Source organism: Equus przewalskii, chromosome 28 (genome assembly GCF_037783145.1).
Source record: "Equus przewalskii isolate Varuska chromosome 28, EquPr2, whole genome shotgun sequence".
In the NCBI taxonomy this organism is placed as follows: Eukaryota; Metazoa; Chordata; class Mammalia; order Perissodactyla; family Equidae; genus Equus; species Equus przewalskii.
The window spans coordinates 33,429,760-33,440,111 of NC_091858.1; positions in this window are offsets into that span (position 1 = coordinate 33,429,760).

The window sequence follows — 10,352 nt, forward strand, 5'->3', positions numbered from 1 at the left end:
AGTTGAATTCCATCACTGTTTTTTATTATTATTCTATAAATGGGATATACAATTCGAATTCTGTGATTCTGGATTTTTTCTTTCAACATTATGCTTTGAGTATTCAGTCACATTGTTACATGAATTTGTAGTTTGTCTGTATTCAGACTTGTTAAACCACACATTGCTGGGCCACACCCCTAGAGTACCGATTTAGTAAATTCTGGGGTGGGGCCTGAGAATTTGCTTTCTGACACTATTGTTATGGACACCACACTTTGAGAATCACAGCTGTGTAATATTCTATTATACGCATATTACCATAAATCTGTTCTCATTCTAGCGCTCACAAATATTTTGGTTGTTTTGGTTTGGGACTATTTTGAACAATGCAGGCGTGAACATAATTGTACCTGTCTTCTGGTTCTGATTTTGCCTACATTCTTCAAGTATGATTTTGCTGGGTATAGAATTCTAGGTGGCAGGTATTGGTTTCCTTTAGCATCTTGAAAATAATATTCCATTGTCTTTTTCTGATTTCCAGTACTCCTGTTGAAAAGTCAGCTGTCAGTGTGATTGTTGCTCATTTGAAATTTCTCTAGTCACTTTTGGGGTTTTTCTTTTGTGTTTATCACGTGTCCAACAACAGATTTGTCATTTTTATCTTTACAAACTTATTTTTCCTCTTCTGGTCCATCTGACAGTAAATAGCATAGTTAATCTGGTTATTCAGACAAGATACTTGAAAGGCATCTTACATTCTTCCCTTGTTCTCAGCTTACCACCCCAGCTCCTCACACAATTAATTACCAAGTCTTATTGTTGCTATTAATAGTAGTTTCTAATATTTAGTGAGAACTTATTTTGTACCAGACTGCTAAGCACTTTACTTTTATTACCTTATTGATCTGCCTCCAAAATAACTCTTGACTCCAGCTTTACTTTATTATTCTTGCCACCATAGACCCCACTGAACCTCTTGTCTTCTTTTTATCTGGATCATTTCATCACACTCCTGTCTGCAGTACCAGCTTATTTAATGACATGTCAGCATGATTTCAATAAAATGCTACTCTAATTATATCATTCTGGCTTAAAATCTTTCAAAGGCTTCTTGCTACATAGAGAATAAAGCTTATTAAAATACACAAGGCTCTTCACTGGCTCCTATGTACTTCTCCAATATCATCCCCTTCTACCCTGATATGAAACAGTGGTACAGCCATGTTGATTTTATTAACCCTGCCCATAAATCTGTTTGACATGTGTTCTAACTTTTTCCCTTGGAATTAACTGTCTTCTGAATTTCTGCCACCTTTTAAAGGTAAATTTAAATATTAATCTTGGTTAGATTAGACTATTCCTCTGCAAATATTTACTCCCTTCCACCACTACCCCCAACTTCCCTGGAACGGATGTACTTTCTCATCCGCTGATGCTGAGCCCGGCCATGTGACTTGCTTTGGTTGTAGAATGTGGGCAGAAGTGGCTGTGTGTGGGTTTGGAACCCATGTGGGTCACGGTGCACGGTGTATTTCCATTCACTGCTCTGAGAGATTTGATCATCTGGTGTGAGAAGGACATGTAGCTGCTGGTCTCAGAAAAATGAGACATACATGGAGCAAACCTAAACAGAACCGAAGCTCGGAACCAAGCTCAGTCAAATCCAGTCAAGTGAATTGAATCCAGTCTATGTATACCTGTGTGAGTGAGAATGAATGCTCACGGTTTTTAGGTCCCTGCCAGTATTTGGCTTTTGCTGACTAATGTGCCTTCCCTGTGCCCATTCCCAATCAAATGAAGTAGGTGGCACTTCTTTGTATTCCCTTAGTCTCCCATGTTCATATTGGTATATCACCAATTGTATGATCCTGTATTCATTATTGCATTATTGATTTGTTTTATGCCTCTCACTCTTCTCTACATTCCTTGGGGATGAATAATATATCATCTTTATGTTTCTATGTCAGTGCTTATAATTGCATTCCATATAATAGGTGCTTAAAAATGTTTAGTGAAAAAAAGAATGAATGAAAACTTATATTTCTAGCAATACTGATAATTAGATAACTTGACTGACCTTTTCACTCAAAACAACTAAAATTGTTGGATAAAAATAGGAAAAAAAAAATCTATCTTCTAGCAGGGATATAATGAGTCCTAGAAGCCAAAGATCTTGAGAACTCAGGGAGATTATCAGAGAGCTGAAGCCAATTTTTGTCCTGGGAGCAATTGCTAAATTCAGATGACCGAGCTGTTCCTTTTATGGACAGGATGACATGGCACCTGGATCAGGAACCAAAGCATAGGCCCACCCAAGGCAAAGAGTCTAAGTAGGGACCATTGATTGATATCATACTGGGCCCTGCCATCTGTGCAGGGGTGAGCGAGAACTTTGCATGTTTGAGATCTTGCTAGTCAACAGAAGTGAAAGATTATCCCCTGATGAATGTATAACTAAAATCTAGTTCTTACATGTTTATACAGCCCCCAGTCATGCTATACCAGTGGGCCATTATACCTCAGTTTGCTCTTGGTTTTCTCTTAGGTTAATACCTTCAAGCGCATGGCAGAAGCAAATTCAGAATCTTTGCAGAGAGCGCATCTCCAACTCTGGCCTCAATGGATTCCCAAAGATAATGATAATTTCCAAGGCAGAGAAGCTCACGGTAAAAAAAAAAAAAAATATGAAAGAAACCAGTCACTATGAGTGAGAGCAGAAACAACAGACAGCAAAATCAAACCCACGAAACGTTAGATAATGAAATTATTAAAAGTAATATAAATGATTATGTTTAATATGTTTAAAGAAACCAAAGAGGGTGTTGATGACTGGATGAAGGTGAGAGGGATAACTGATGTGGGTAGAGGGATTGGTGCCTCTGAGAATCCAGAAGACCACACAGCAATTGATTCCTTATTTAATTAACTCAATGGTATTTATTGAGATTCCACTCCATGCCAGACAGTAAGACGGGGGCAGGATGAAAAGTCGGATTGGGAGACCATACTGGTGTCATGGAGCACTCACACTGGTTGGCTTTGGTTTTCTTTAAAAAGATCCCCAGATCAACTATCAGGAGAAATGCTGGAGGGAGAGGTATTGGAAGCCTTCAGAGGAACTGACAGCAAGAGTCTAAGATGGATTTTTCAGTTGATTGTTGAAGACTGACGTCTTCCTGGAAGATTAGCATGCTTGAACGCTGAGTTGCAGGACACCAGTGCCAACCAGCAGTGGAGAGTTTGTTTGTGTTGTGTCCGCTAAGGTGGTACTATGTTTCCCACAGTTTCCCCCTCTGCATAATTGCAGGTTAGCGTGAGTCACAGAGATTTTACACGCCATCTGGGAGGTGAAGGGAAGCCTTGGTCTTATGTTTTATGTTTGGATGATCAGGGAAGGACATGCCATTCCATGGCTGCTCCAACATGTCGCTTATCTCTTGGCTCATCTTGTTGGGGTGGGTCAGCAGTTGATTGGAAGCAGCTCAGGTCCTGCAAATGTCCTCCTTCAGAGCCTCTGACTCCTGGCCAAGTGTGTGTTTAGCTTAATCATGAAGGGTGCCAGCTTCTCCTGCAGGGCACTACCAAGTGTCATCGAGTTGGAGTCCTGGACCTGGTGAGAGACTGAAGCAGGCTCCAGCCCATTCTTGGATCCGGCTTGTCCTTGCTCCCTCATTTCATGTCTATTTTCCTTGCTGCCAGCCTGCCCTGATGACATCAGACTCACGAATCAGATAAAAAAGCAGCATCCTCACGTAGACTGTTTAACCAGCTCCCTTTGCTGGTTGAGTTCCAGTCTCTGCAACAAATCCTTTACTACTCATCACTCCCAGTAGTTCCTCTTCTTTAGTCAAACCCTGAATGATAGGAGTATGGATCAGCCTTCCACCTGTCCCTGCTCCATCATTCAGTGTTTCAGGCACAGATGTCATTGGATTTTCCATGGTTACATGATGAGCTCAGTCCTTTTTTTAACTGGTTAAGCAAAGGAAGCTCTGTCACAGGCACTGGAGGGCAATATTGTCTGCAGTGTGGTGGAGGCTGTGGTATATTCTAGTCCAGCCCTTCTCACATGCTTTGTCTCACGTCATTATAAATCTATTGAGGACCCCAATAGCTTTTGTTTATGCGGGTTATGTCTAGTGATATTTATCATATTTAAAATCAAGGCATAGACATTTGAAAACATTTATTTATTAATTCATTTAAAAACACCAATAATAAACCACTACATGTTAACAAAAAAACACATTTTTATTAAAATAACTATATTTTCCAAAACAAAAACAAATGCAGTAAAAGAGTGGTTTTTTTTTTTTCCAAATCTCTTTAACATTTGGCTTAATAGAAATCAACTGAATTTTCCTGTCTGCTTTTGCATTCAAAACTTTGTAACATCATGTACCAGAATAGCCTCTGGAAAATTCCACCGACTACCTGTGAGAGATTAAAAGTGAAAAAGAGAAATATCACCTTAGTGTTACTGTGTGAATAGGTTTGTCCTTGCAGACCACTTGAAAAGTTTTGGGGACCCCTAAGGGTTCCCAAACCACACTTGAGACCACTAGGCTAGTCTAGCGGCTGAGTTTGAGGTTGGGATGTGGTGGGTCATGAGTTCTGGTCAAGGTTTCAACAGAAAAAATCATGATGCATCAATGGCTAGCGGCAGAGCTATATGGCCATTTCAGAGGCAGGAGGAATTGAGAAGAGCAAGAAAACTGGTTTTGATACTGTAGCTGCCATAGTCAGGGATTACACTCATTTTTTCTTTCTACTTGCTGAATTTTGGTGGAATGGATTGTGTTCTCTCCAAGGATGAGGGTGGAGAAGTGAGAAGCCAAGAAAATTTTAAGAAGTGATCACGACCCTCCATAGAAGAATCAGTGGTTACATGGTCCGATAGAAAATAGTGGGTACAAACAGGAGTTATGTGGGATGATAGCTTAAACAGTGAGGGCCACAGTTTGATAGAGCCAGGGTTTGAATACCCTGAAGACTCAGTTTATTAGCTGTAAAGAGTTTCCCGCCTCTGTGGGTCATGAGATGTTTCTGTGGAATGGAGTAACCGCCTTCTATTTCATTCACTCATACAGATACTGTATGCCTTCATTCCTGCCCACATATTTTCAGAGCAAATCTGGAAATACGTTTGGCAAGAATACTTTTTGTATTCTCAAATGGCTGCAAGCACTCACGTGTGTACACACACACACACACATACACAGAGAACATTTGTCTTGTGCTGAAACATCTTCATTGCCTTCGAAGCACAAATCCATTGGTTTCTCCAGGACTTTCAGGCAACTTTCTTATTATAAAGCATTGCACTTTGTCCTGGTCATGATGAACAACACGTTTAATTAAACAAGCGCTAAGCTTCTTTCTTCTGCATGAGTGTAGAATGGAATAAAGATTTAGCACTCATTCATCTACTCTGACCGGATGCTTTCTCTTTCCTGATTCCTTCAGGGAAGATCATGGGTCATACTGAACTGTTCCCAGAGCGAATGCTCCAGCAGCCAGCCTGGTCTGACTTTCCTGACAAATCAAAAACCTCACAGTGGAGAGAGGAAACGTCATCATTATGCCATTTTTGAAATTTCACTTTCTTTCATATCCACATTCAAGCAAAAGAACTTAACATTTTCATTTTCAAAAGGTGAATATCATGTATCAAATGCTTCCATAACTCCTGGCATTTTTGTTGTTGTTGTTTTCTAGTGCAAATATAAAGATGAAGGTATATCACGAAGGGTATATGTATTTTTCTGGTGCAAATAGTGATGTGTTCCATATGGAGGCTGGCAAGGACTGGGTAACCTCTAGAAGATTCTTTTCTTAGTTAATTAAAGTACACATTTTAAAATTTTGGGGGGGGGGTTCAGTGTGAATGACAACGGTGTCTGTTTTTCTTGACTTATTTGTATGCCTTCAACAGCTATAAGAGCTTGCAAATCCGATCATTTATTTGTCTAAGTGTATGTGGGGTGTGGTACATATGTGAGTGTTTGTGTGTATATGTGCCTGGGAAAGCTCCTCTGTTTTCTATCTATTCACAAAATATTCCAAATGTGTGGGGTTTCCACACACCAACCAATTCTGCAACACCAGCTGGATGTCCTACAATTTCATTCAGTTCTCACACTATATACCTGGAGATAGCGTCAGATCCCACAGGTTAAGGGTTCGGTCCCAGAGGATTGCCCCCGCTTCACTTCAGATGCCAATCACAGGTTCAGAAGATCCCGTGGGCTTCTGAGCTACTGGCTATAAATCAAAGCTTCCTGTCATGGACCCCTCCCCCCCATCCTTGGGTTCTGTTAATTTGTAGAGCAATTCACAGAACTCGGGAAAACAGTTCACTTACTAGATCACCAATTTATTACAAAGGATGTAACTCAGGAGCAGCCAGATAAATGAGATGCATGGGGCAAGGTGTATGGGGCAGGGTATGGTGCTTCCATGCCCTCTGCTTGCCCTCCAACCTCCCAGCATCTGCATGTGTTCACCAGCTGAGAAGTTCTCCAAATCCCATAGTTCAGGAATTTCTATAGAGGCTTCATTACATAGGCATGATTGATTAAATCATCGACTACTGATGATTAATGCAACCTGCAGCCCTTCTCCCCTCCCAGGAGGTGGGAGTCGGGTGGGACTGGAAGGGCCAGCCTCTAATCACGTGATGGTTCCCCTGGCAACCAGTCCTCATTCCCTCCCCCTCCCCCACCTGCCAATGTCTAAGGGCTTTCCAAAAATCACCTCGTTAACATAACTCAGCTGTGATTGAAAGCAGCTTGTTGTAAATAACAGAAGACCCTCACCTTTATAGGTCTCGTCACTTAGGAAATTCCAAAGGTTTTAGGAGCTCTGTGCCAGGAACAGGATGAAGACCAAATATGTAACTCTTATTATTAATCACAATATCACAGTATGTGTTTGTATGTTCAGGTTATTGTACTCCTGGTTCAATGAATGTTAGGAGGGAAAAAACTGCCTTCACCAGACTCTGAAACTACGTCGTGAACAGTATTCTATTCAGGCTACCTCAGCCTACATTATTTTGTACCTTTTTCAGCTTACCGTGATTTGACTTTTTTAAGAAAGCATTTTTTTCATATTTCTGTTATCTCGCAGGTATGGTAACGCACCTCTTACATTCCTAGCAGTTATTTCTTTATTTTTTGAGTGATATCTTCTTACTCATTAAAAACCCAGAAGTATGAGTCTGGAAGACATGTTTGAACAGGAAATTTAACATTATTTAATTTACCTGATTTAGGCAATTTACTGACTTGAGCAATGAGAGAGATTATGTGAACAGTCATTTGTTCTTCAGAGACTAAAAACCTTTCTTTCCTGCCAAAACAATATGATTAGAATTTTGTTGAATGTCAGAAATAGTTTGGACATTAGCTCATACTTTTCTTAACCTATGTATATTAATATTATAGGCTTTTACTATCTAGCCAGTAGAATTGTCTTTTATAGTTTAAAAAGTCAATGCTGTTGAAAATTCTACAGCTTTCAAATTTTCCTCCATTGAAATGAAAATCAAATTTACATTAATTACTGATATTAGTGGTATTTATTACTAATTCTTTAATATTTGAAAAATATTTAAATTAGTTTAGTGATGAAGCTTAGAAAATAAATTTGGGTTGAAACAAGGGTGGCGCTATCTCTTGAATTCATATTTTATAGCTAATCTCTAAGAATGTGTTTGAAAGTAAGAGGTCTTGAAAGCAAGAGTTTTTAAAAAAAGGTTAATCTACTAATACTGCATTTTAGAAGGAAAATGCTACTTATCTATTATTTGTATCAGTCATCATTTTTACTTATAGATAACCACTCAACTCTGGCTTTTCTTTCTTTCTTTCTTTTTTTTGATGGGGAAGATTGGCCTTGAGCCATCTGTTGTCAATCTTACTCTTTTTGCTTGAGGAAGATTGTCCCTGAGCTAACATCTGTGCCTATCTTCCTCTATTGTTTGTATGTGGGATGCTGCCACAGCATGGCTTGATGAATGATGTGTAGATCCACACCCAGGATCTGAACCTGTAAACCCTGGCTGTTGAAGCAGAGTGGGTGAACTTAACCACTATGCCACTGGGCCAGCCCCTGAATTCTGACATTTAGAAAAACAGGGGGGCAATATTTTTTATAAGAATATTGGCTAGGTTGTGTGAGTGCAGGAAGGTTGTAGAATCAGGCTGAGGAACACACTGCTCTGAAGGACATATCCCATTGTCCTCACGAAGCTTCAAATGCTGACCTTTTTTAACCAGCAGCCTCACTAGTGCATGAGTCTAGAGTTATCAACAGTGCCACCAGTTCCTGCTGGTCCAGGTGCTCCAGCTCGCTGTCGCCCTGCTGCCCCTCTGGAGAGAAGTTCCTGTTCTCCACTGCCTGTTTTTGCATCCCCTGCTCCTGATTCAAAATCTGGATTAGATGCACCTGGATGGCATAGCCTAGGTCAACACCTGCATCCTAGTTGCAAAGGAGGCAGTGACAGCAACTGTGGGTCATTTTCTGCATCTATAGAGGGAGCAGATTCCTCCCTCCCACGGCACCCTGCCCGAGGATTTGTTAGGAAGGGAATTCTCCAAACCTAGGAAAAGGGCTCAAGATCTGGATGACCAAAAAGAATGAAAAATGGAACATTCTAAGATGACTTTACCGTCAGTGACTGAGTAAACCCTGAAAATAATGTAACAAAGTGGAGAACACAACTTAAATAATGAGGAAACAAAGCCACTGATAGAGTAAATCCCACATCTGGCTGGTCAGTTCTGGTACCTGAAATCCACCAGGGTCCTTATATTGGATTTATCCTGCTCGTTTCAGGGCTGCAGGGCTCCTGGCAATCTTCAGCCCTTCTTGACTATCTCATCTTAAAATTTAATGCTACATTGGCTTTTTGAAAAGAGCTATGGCTGTAATGTTCAAATTTACTTATATTTTCCTTTACTTTCTTCTTTCAGAAGCAACGCTTCCTGTTTTATAAATTTAATTTTTTTCTTCATATTTATTTATTTATTTTTTGGTGAGGAAGATTGGCCCTGAGCTAACATCTGTGCCAATCTTCCTCTATTTTATGTGGGATGCCACCTCAGCATGGCTTGATGAGCAGTGCTATGTCTGTGCCCAGGATCTGAACCTGTGAACCCTGGGCCACCAATATGGAGCATGCAAACTTAATCACTATGCCACAGGGCTGGCCCCAATCTGATGTTTTCTTTGGCCATTTTGCATTGAAGGATAAGAAGGGAAAAGAAGAGATATGTTGGCAGAAATTCTACAGTCTTGTTTTGTAGGGCAATTAAAAGTGATAATATCTTTATTAAATTTGAAAATGCAGACAAGTGGAAGGAAGGAAAAACATGTCATGATTTTACCATGAAAACATGACCACTGTCAATATCTTTGGATACTAATATTTCGTCTTTAAATGCAAACGTTTTTATGGTAACTGTCAAACTGTGCACACAAGCGTCTTCTCTTTAGGTTTGACATAAGTAGGAATTTAACATTTATTTTCATAATCTTCATGAATGCTCCTTTAATGGTTATTGGTAAAGAAAAGAATATTCATGACACTTGTTAAAACAGCAAGGCAGACTTTATGCAGGATTATTGCCATAGGTGTAGAGATGATTGCGATGGGATTTTGCTGTAGGAGAGAGAGATTAGGCTCAACTCTGAATACAACCAGGAACAGTAGGAATTTACAGCCAAGGAGCAGAGTAGGGGAGTTGGTGGATGGAAACTGCTAAGAGGTTAGGGTTATTCTTGCTAAACCAACCTAACAGGATTCTTGCTGAAGGCAGGCCAGGGTGGCTAGACATCACCTGTGGGATGGAGAGGGATGAGGAGGTGATCAGATATTGAGGGTCTGGTCTTCTGGCTAAACTGACATAGCAGAATTCTTGCTCAAATTGGGCTCTTGAGGACATGTCCCAGGATAAGGTCAAGTCAAAAAGGAGCTCAGAGGAGCCTGACCAGAGTTTGGTCAAGGAGAGTCTTTGTCACTATATTGAGTTCTATCATGGAAATATAACCAAGTTTATTTAACCACTCCCTTACTGTGGAATGTTCATTTGTTCCCAGCATTCCGTGACTAAAAGTAATGTCACTAGATACGTATTTGTGCACAACATGTTTTCACGTTTTCAGAAGCAGAGTAACTGGATTAAAGGATTTGGCGATTTCAAGGGAGCATTCATATTCCTTCCGAGAAGCTGCCACCAGCACAGAGTTCCTGCCTGCTCTTTCAAAAGCTGCTTCTATCACAATTTCCCCACATTGGCAGCTTGGAGAATAGTGTTCGATCACTTTGTACATTTGTTGTTCTTTTGCTATGAATGAGGCTGACA